This window comes from Cimex lectularius, unplaced genomic scaffold (genome assembly GCF_000648675.2).
Source record: "Cimex lectularius strain Harlan isolate CLEC.00 unplaced genomic scaffold, Clec_2.1 scaffold118, whole genome shotgun sequence".
NCBI classification, from domain to species: Eukaryota; Metazoa; Arthropoda; class Insecta; order Hemiptera; family Cimicidae; genus Cimex; species Cimex lectularius.
This window is the reverse complement of record NW_019392720.1, coordinates 122,588-130,681: the sequence shown is the minus strand read 5'-3', so window position 1 is coordinate 130,681 and position 8,094 is coordinate 122,588. Positions and strand designations below refer to the sequence as shown.

At 35.3% G+C, this 8,094-nt stretch overlaps 1 protein-coding gene across 1 annotated transcript in view; it reads right to left on the bottom strand.

The window, feature by feature from the left end:
- Positions 1 to 2,646, bottom strand: part of LOC106672766 (homeobox protein prospero) — a 129,003-nt gene extending 126,357 nt beyond the window's left edge. The window contains exon 1 of the mRNA XM_024226622.1: positions 2,624 to 2,646. The gene's annotated coding sequence lies outside the window, so the exon portion shown is untranslated. The remainder of the gene's footprint in view (positions 1 to 2,623) is intronic.
- Positions 2,647 to 8,094: the final 5,448 nt, after the last annotated feature.

Here is an 8,094-nt window from a genome sequence, read left to right as displayed (position 1 = left end):
ATGGCACAATTACACAGAAGACAAACACTTTGAGTGAGTAGAAATACTTTGTTTGAATATAAAATATATTTTGCATTGTATAAATTCACTTTTCCATATCCTAAATGTATTTGTTAAATGTAAACATTGTTTGTAAATTCCAGGCCCTGAAGATGATCTCAATAAAGATCGAAACGTTGGCACGATAAAGAAAATGTTTTTCTGAAACCTACATCACACCCAACCGCATCTCACGATATCTGAATAACAATTTTGTTATAGTTGAAATGCTTTATACTGCACTATATTGTTTTTATATTAAATTCGAATAAAAAAATATTTATTATTCTTTGGTTAACTTTAGTTTAACAATATCCTAAGAGACGAATTTTTTATTGGCTAGTTAGGTAGGTTTATTTTTACCTATCGTAAAATTATAGATAAATAGATAGAAAAATCTTATTTACAATTTCGTGCATACCAATGAAACGTATTTATAAAAGTATGTACAACATGTAATACAATCCGTCTGTCGTCACAGATCATTGTAAATTGTTAAAAATGATTCGAAATTCCAGATTAAATGGGTTTTGTCTTCTAAAACATTAGCTATTTTATAAAAATGCGCTATTTAACGAAGGAAAGGTGTATAAAACATTAAAAATTAAATTCGTGGACTGAATCAGCGTGTATTTGGGTCCCCTGTTTCGATTTTTGGAGGAAGCAGGGATGTGCTATTGTATGTATATGTACGGGCACTCTCAACACGACAGACAAGAATGACACATGTACACGGAAATCAAACACTTTGAGCTCCGAAGATGATCTCAATAAAGATCGAAACGTTGGCATGATAAAGAAAATGTTTTTCTAAAACCTACGTCACAACAGACCGCATCTCACGACCATTGTTTCATGTCCCTAGCATGTGTTGAAAGTGAATGTACTTATTTGTGTGAATAGAGATGTCGGAATATCGAATACCCTATCGACCCTCAATTAGGTTACTTATGTAATAAGTATAAAAGGTGATGGAGAAATATCGAGTACTCTACTTCCCTAAATGAGTATGTGAATGAATGTAAAGGTACGAAAGGTATGTAAATATGAAAGAATGTATTTAAGAGTGAGTGAGAGAGTGAATGGGTTTGGGTTTAGGAACTAATTGCGTTGGGAGCGCAATGATCTAGCTGTCGGTAGCCCCACCACCCTCAGTGGCTGGACGGATAAGACCGAGGTCTAACCCCGGGGTGGGTGATTCTCGAGGGCTACCGCTAATTTATTTTGCAAAAATAAAATATGTTACTTGAAAATGGCACAGGAACTCCGAAACGTCGCAAAATCATGAATTTTATTTAAAAAAAATAAAAATTTATACAAAAAAAAACCACCTTCAAAAAGTAAGGCCTACAAAAAATAAATTTAATTTTTTTATGGTTTTTGATTTTTCTGTAATGAAATAAAATGGTCAAAGGTACGTGAAAAGTGAAATATTTCGAGTACAATTGACAATCAGACTTTGGACAATAGGGACTTTTTACTTCCACTTGACATGTAGGGTAACTTCTGAAGTATTGATGACTGTTCATGGGACACACCGTATATTATTATTTCTTTTCGAGCTGTTATATTTTCTAGAAGTAGATCTAAATTGATCGCACCGGTTGTTTAATTTGTTGAACTTATGCCCTAGAATAAGTTGTAAAAGTCCGGTTCGGATCATAGCGGACAAGCCAATATCCATTCGACCTTCAAGTAAGTTGACACTCGGAAGGCATTCAATAAGGGGAGGATTTTAACTGCGAGCGTTGTCAATCTTGTGCTAGATGGGTTATCAGGAGGTTTAGTGGTTGTCTATCCCTTGATTTTTCATTATCTTAGCCACGATAAAGGGGAGTCAACATGATAAACACTTTCCTCTTGTTTATCGCTCTACGGGACAGATGGCTCACCACTTATTGATTACCTATCCTCTCCCTGCCCCAGTCACAAAACCTCTCATATGGGGATGTTCTTTTGACCCCGACTTCACACGCTAACGCGGCGTTTCGTTTCTCCCCATAACTGCCTGTTTTCAATACATCTACATCCTCTCATTTCCGATAGAATTTTATCAAAATGGCATTTCTGGCAATTTTTCTTCTTAACAGTTATTCCTTATCTATATTTTTATTTATTTTTAAACTGAATTTAAGTAACAGGGAAATATGGCCAGCCAAATTTTGAAAATATATATTATTCTATCAACTATCAAGTTTTGTCCTGTACTCATAAAATATAAAAATTTATTATTATTATTGTATTATTATTTTGCAACAGTTAGTAAATACAAACAATAAATATTGGCAATGGAATAATTGTGATAACGATCATATTAAAGTGCATTGTTGAATCTAGCAACTGTTAATTTTGTCCTGTACTTTACGAGGGTTCGCAACATCAGAGGTCATATAAACCCTCAGGGTGCCGGTGTTTTTGAAAAAAAAAGCCCATTTGTATATATGTATTCGAATTTGTATGTAGGTATTCGAACCCGGGACCTTCACCTTACAGTGATGAGCGCTGTGTCAACGCCTAAACCGTTGCGGCCACCGACACCCAAAGTTATATTATTATTCAACTGATTCCAGCATTTGCTACTTACAATAAATTGCTGGCAAACTCGAGAATCACCTGCCCCCTTGAGGTGGCAGTTTGGGGGCAGATTTCATTCTTATCCATCCAGCCACCAAGTTTGGGCTGTGGGGGGGATGCTCTCAACAGCTAGGTCAATTCAGCACCACGTTATTCCTAAAAAACAATTATCGATTAAAGAACAAATAAATAAAAAAAAACTTTTTTTGTCTTCTTTAATATCGGATATTTCCACCTCTTGCACCAATCACATCCATTAAAGGAAGCCTTTGCATTCCTTGGAAAAGAATTTTAATAAAATCTTGAGGAAATCTTTTCCATTCATCAAGAACAGCCATTTTCAACTGTTCTAGGGGGTTAAGTCCTGGGATTCACCGTCGACTCTATGCTTAAGTTGGTCCCAATTATGTTTGATTGGGTTCAAATCTGTACTTTGAGCTGGCCACATCAAGCACTCAATTCCATTATCCACAATACCTGCCCTATGGGGCTTAGCATTATCCTGCATTAGCAAGACTCTCTCACCGATGTGAGGGGGGGGGTCAAATGGCACTTCAGTTCTTTGATTGTCTTCTAAGTACCTCTGTGAAGTTGGAGATCTTCCTCGCACAACATTCAATTGAAAGAAATGCCACTCCAGAATATCACTGACCCACCATGGAATGCCACCGGAGATACCATACAGCCTGGGGCTTACCTTTCTCCTGAGTGTCTCCATAGAAATTACGCCCATCTGAAGATTTGAGGTGAACTCTCACCTCATCTGTAAAGAGAACTCCAATTTTCCTACGTCCAATTCACATGTTCCCGTACGAATTGAAGCCTGACCATTTCTGAGCTGTGGTAAGAAGTGAGCGAGCCAGGTGCCAGGCCCTGAGTGTTTTTCATTTTTTCATTGAGCCTTCTTACAATCCTGAAGATTTCGATAGAAAAAAAGGGAACAGAAGTTAAACTCACCCTGTATGTACTCTCATTAAAATACATAAAAAGTTGTGTATTTTTATTTTGAGTTTTACAGCTGGGTATTGTAGTCTGATGAGGTTATTGAATCCTTGATGAACTCTGAGTTGACATTTTTATTCTTCAACAGTTAGTATAAGCAATAAACATTCGTAAAGGAAAAATTTTGATAACGACCATAGTAAAGTGCTTTGTTAAATAATTAATAAGGAAAATCCTTTTTAAAAAAATTTAAAAACGCAAAGAATATTTGAGTTGAAAAAATAGTGTCACGAGAGGGCACGATGCTGATCCGGAGGTCGTGGGTTCAAGCCCCCCTCGTGACGCTAATTTTTCAACGCAACCATACTTTGCATAAAAATATTACGTCATTTAAAGTAATCACTTTGGCTAATAGGGCAAGTAAAAATGAAATATAATAACAAAATATCATAAATCACAGTTTAAAATTAAGCACATTAATAAAATAATTACAATAACTTCGCCTGTATTGGTCTGGATTTGCTGAAATAATATCAAAACTGAATATATCAGGAATATTATGATAAAAATACAACTTTATGTTAATAAGTTGGTCAGAAAAAATGTCAGTTTTCATTAAAATAACAATTCTATTAATTGGTTAATCGTCCATTGATTGATCAAGTTTTGATGTGTCGTTTATTTTTATTGATGATAACACGTTATTTTTCAGGCATTATGTCCTTCATATTTTTTCCATTTAATAGAAAACTCCAATAAATTAATATTTTACTCACTTCAATAAGCCTAACAGATTGTTGTTTGAATAATTTTCCGTACTAGTAATATTAATAAATGCAAACCAGCGTGGTGGTTACACATCCCCGCGGATAACATCGTTTCCAAGAGTAATTTGGCCGGTAACGATAATTTTGTGTTTCCCTATCCTCTCTGGTTTGGTCTGTCTAATGGAAATCGCCTCCAGTGCCCGTGAGATTTCTCCAAGTTGTGCGCGCGTGTGATCAACTTGTAATTGATTTTGACTTCTTTCATCTTCATTGCCGGGACTGTGTCGTAGGCCCTTACGTTTCTCTTTAAATTATTGCATATTTTTGTTGATTAGTAAATATAAGCATCGACAGTAACATTTTCTCTTAGGGTCTGCAGGGTGATGAACCTGTTGTTTGGTCGTTTCCGTTTATTTTGGTCAGTTTATCCTGGCTTGTTTGGTCTTTCAGAAGCCTTTCGGCTTCTCGCATCTTCAGTGCTTGGTCAATGACCTATAACCTCGAGCTTTCTCTCTAAATAATAATTATTTTATATTTGTTATGTAAATATGAGGGACGCTTGTCAGAATTTTTCTTGCGGTCTGCAGGTGTTGAATCTGTAGTTAGGCCATCTTATCCTAGCTCGTTAGGTCTGTCAGGTTTCGTTCCAACCTCTCGAATTCTTCAGTTCTCAGTCTTTGTAGCATGAACTTGACGCATCTCTTCAAATGTATTAATTATGTAAATATGAACACCTTTTGTAGAATTTTTCTTGGTAACCACAGAGTGATGAACAGTTTGTTTGGTTGTTTCCATTTATTTGAGTCAGTTTATCGTCTTTCGTCTCCTCACCATCTTCAGTGCTGATGTCTTTTATAATATGAATATATATAACTTCATTGCCCGTACCTGTCAATACCATGGAATATCATCGATTTTTTTATGGCAACTAGTCTTTTGTGTGCGCCTTCATTTGTAAAAAAAGTAATTTCTGTCAAAATAAGTAAGAAGTGTGTGGTGATTAGTGACCGTTAATTGATAATTATTCAGAAATCGTGAGATGCNGGCTGTTTTATGTTTATATACGTTACTTTTGGCGTTGGCGCGGTAAAGAAAATGTTTTTCTGAAACCTACATCACACCAGACCGCATCTCACGATTTCTGAATAAGTAAGTAAGAAGGACGTAACATCAAGCTATGCGTTGGGTGTCGCGGAAGAAAAGTCAAACTACTTCACAATACATTTTTCACATTATTTTAATTGAAAAACCACGGGCTGTGCCAGGGTTCGACCTCAGAACCACCTGGCCACCGCGGTCCCTTTGTACCTTGGCTTATGTACTTAAGCGTTCTTGGCTTTTGCTAAGTTTCTGAATGTTAACAGTCTCATAGGTTTTCTGAAAGGTTTGCTTCTGTTTGGCAGAATGTATTTTCAAGTCGTGAGAAGGTCTTCTTCAATTTCTTTCTGTTTTATGTTAGCCTTTTTTGTTTCAAACATTATGGGTTAGTCCTGAGTGTTTTTTCTCTCCAGCCATTGGTTCATTTCTCCTCCAGCACAATGGGTGTATGCTTAAGTGTGGTTCTTTCCCAATGGTGTGAGACAACATCTACGTCAAGTTTGTCGGGTAGTACATTTCCCACAATGCCTTCATATCCTGGTTGAAATTAGGGTCAACAGACACAAAGGAAATTTTTCAGGCAATGCCAGGTTTGATTTGATGGGAGGCTTTTCTGGATTTCGGAAAGTGCACTCTGTTTACAATTTTTTTATAAATTAAAGAAATGCGTACATTCATATTTATTCAGAAATCGTGAGATGCGGTCTGGTGTGATGTAGGTTTCAGAAAAACATTTTCTTTATCGTGCCAACGTTTCGATCTTTTTTTAGATCATCTTCAGGGCCTGGGATTTACAAACATTGTTTACATTTAACAAATACATTTAGGATGTGGAAAAGTGAATTTATACAATGCAANACCAGACTGCATCTCACGATTTCTGAATAATTATCGATTAACGGTCACTAATCACCACACATTTGTACATTCATATATTTATGTATGTAACAAACCTAAAACTAACTTTTTATTATATATTTATATTTTTATTATATTAACTTTTTTATTGTGAAGACAATATATAATACAAAATCGATATCTTTTGTGAGTTAATCAAAGAAGTGCCAACACTAATTCATCTATTAGCTTATTCATAATAATAAACGTTTAAAAAAATCGATAATATAATGTCGTTTTTGAATGAAATAGACTGTCATCCTTTCGGAATTTACTTAGACTGATGAATACGATAATAAAAGAGGTAGATAAGCATCTAGTTAAAATTATGTGGTTATGAAGGGGGGCTAAGAGATAATGGTCAGTTTTCTCCGCTCCCGGCTTCCCCGAAACAGTTCCTTTTATTAAAATGAGTTTTCCCTCTCCTATATCTCATCCCTTTATCATGTCATCTTAGACATTCCTTATCCGAACAAGAAATTAAATGGACTCGTGGGAGGGTCAGAGATTAATAAGTCTGCGTGTTTGGGGGCATTAGGAAAGTGTTCTTCCTATAGTGACAAAGGAAAGCCCTAAGTAGGTCTTTAAAGGCCCTAATCACTTACAACACGGCCGGTTATTGAGACTTAACGCCAACAAATGGCATCAAATTGGACCATCTTTATAAAGGAATTGTTTCAAGATTTAGCAAAAAATTCAGACTCGACTGATAAATAATTGACAGTTCTTTAAGAATTTTTTTTATTCAAAAGATACCACCAATATTATATTAATATATTTATTCGTTAGAGAATTAATGTAAATAAAATATGGATTCCCGCGGATAGAATCTTATTTTCAAACTGGAACATGCGTTAATTAAACTTCACACCCAACTCTTGCCCTAAAATATTTGCAAAGAAAATAAATAAAAATTAATGAGACATTATACTTCCAAGCACTTAGTATTTTCGTTCAGTATTCTTTATTGGCATAACAACAACTGAATTCAGCAGGATAAAGTTCCTAGAGGATAGAGTCAAACACAATAATTAGGTTATAACTACATCATTTTGTAAGTTCTACGTCAAACATTCACTATTTTTCCCCTTAGATATCAGTAAATTCGACAGAATTTAATACAGATTTATTAACATGAAATAGGCTGACATAGATGTTCGGTGTTACGCAGTTACGCAATGATCTAAGCGATATTTATTTAAATAAAGTAATTCAACCCAAGCCTTTATTAAATTTATCGTATGAATTTTACGAATTTTCATTTTAGCTTATTAGTTATTTGTTGGCTACTGTTGTCTGTTCCAATAATCAATAAATTGTTCGAATTATTCTATATTTATTACGATAATAAAGAGGGGGTAGGATAAAAGTTAGGTATTCTCCAAGTAGCCTTATGGCTTTTTGTACTTTTCCTAGTTACTTAGTTTAATTCAATTGACTCGATTTTTTAAGAAGTAGATTATACTAAAAAAAAATAGCCTCTTTACGACCTGGGCACCGCGACAGTAGTGGTCTATTATGCATATCCATTGTTTTCTAACTCCTCATTAAGCTTAAGGATTTTTACCAGATACCAAAGTTTTTCAATGAATTTCGTCTGTATTCTTAAGGTCCGGGCTTTTCCTCTCCCAGGAGTGGGAATCGTGGCCTAGATAAGCCTTTGCACTAATAGAGGACCGCTATGTGTGGTGTTTAGTGACCGTTAGTTAATAATTGTATAGAGATGCGGTCTGGTGTGACGTATGTTTTAGAAAAACATTTTCTTTATCGAGCCAAC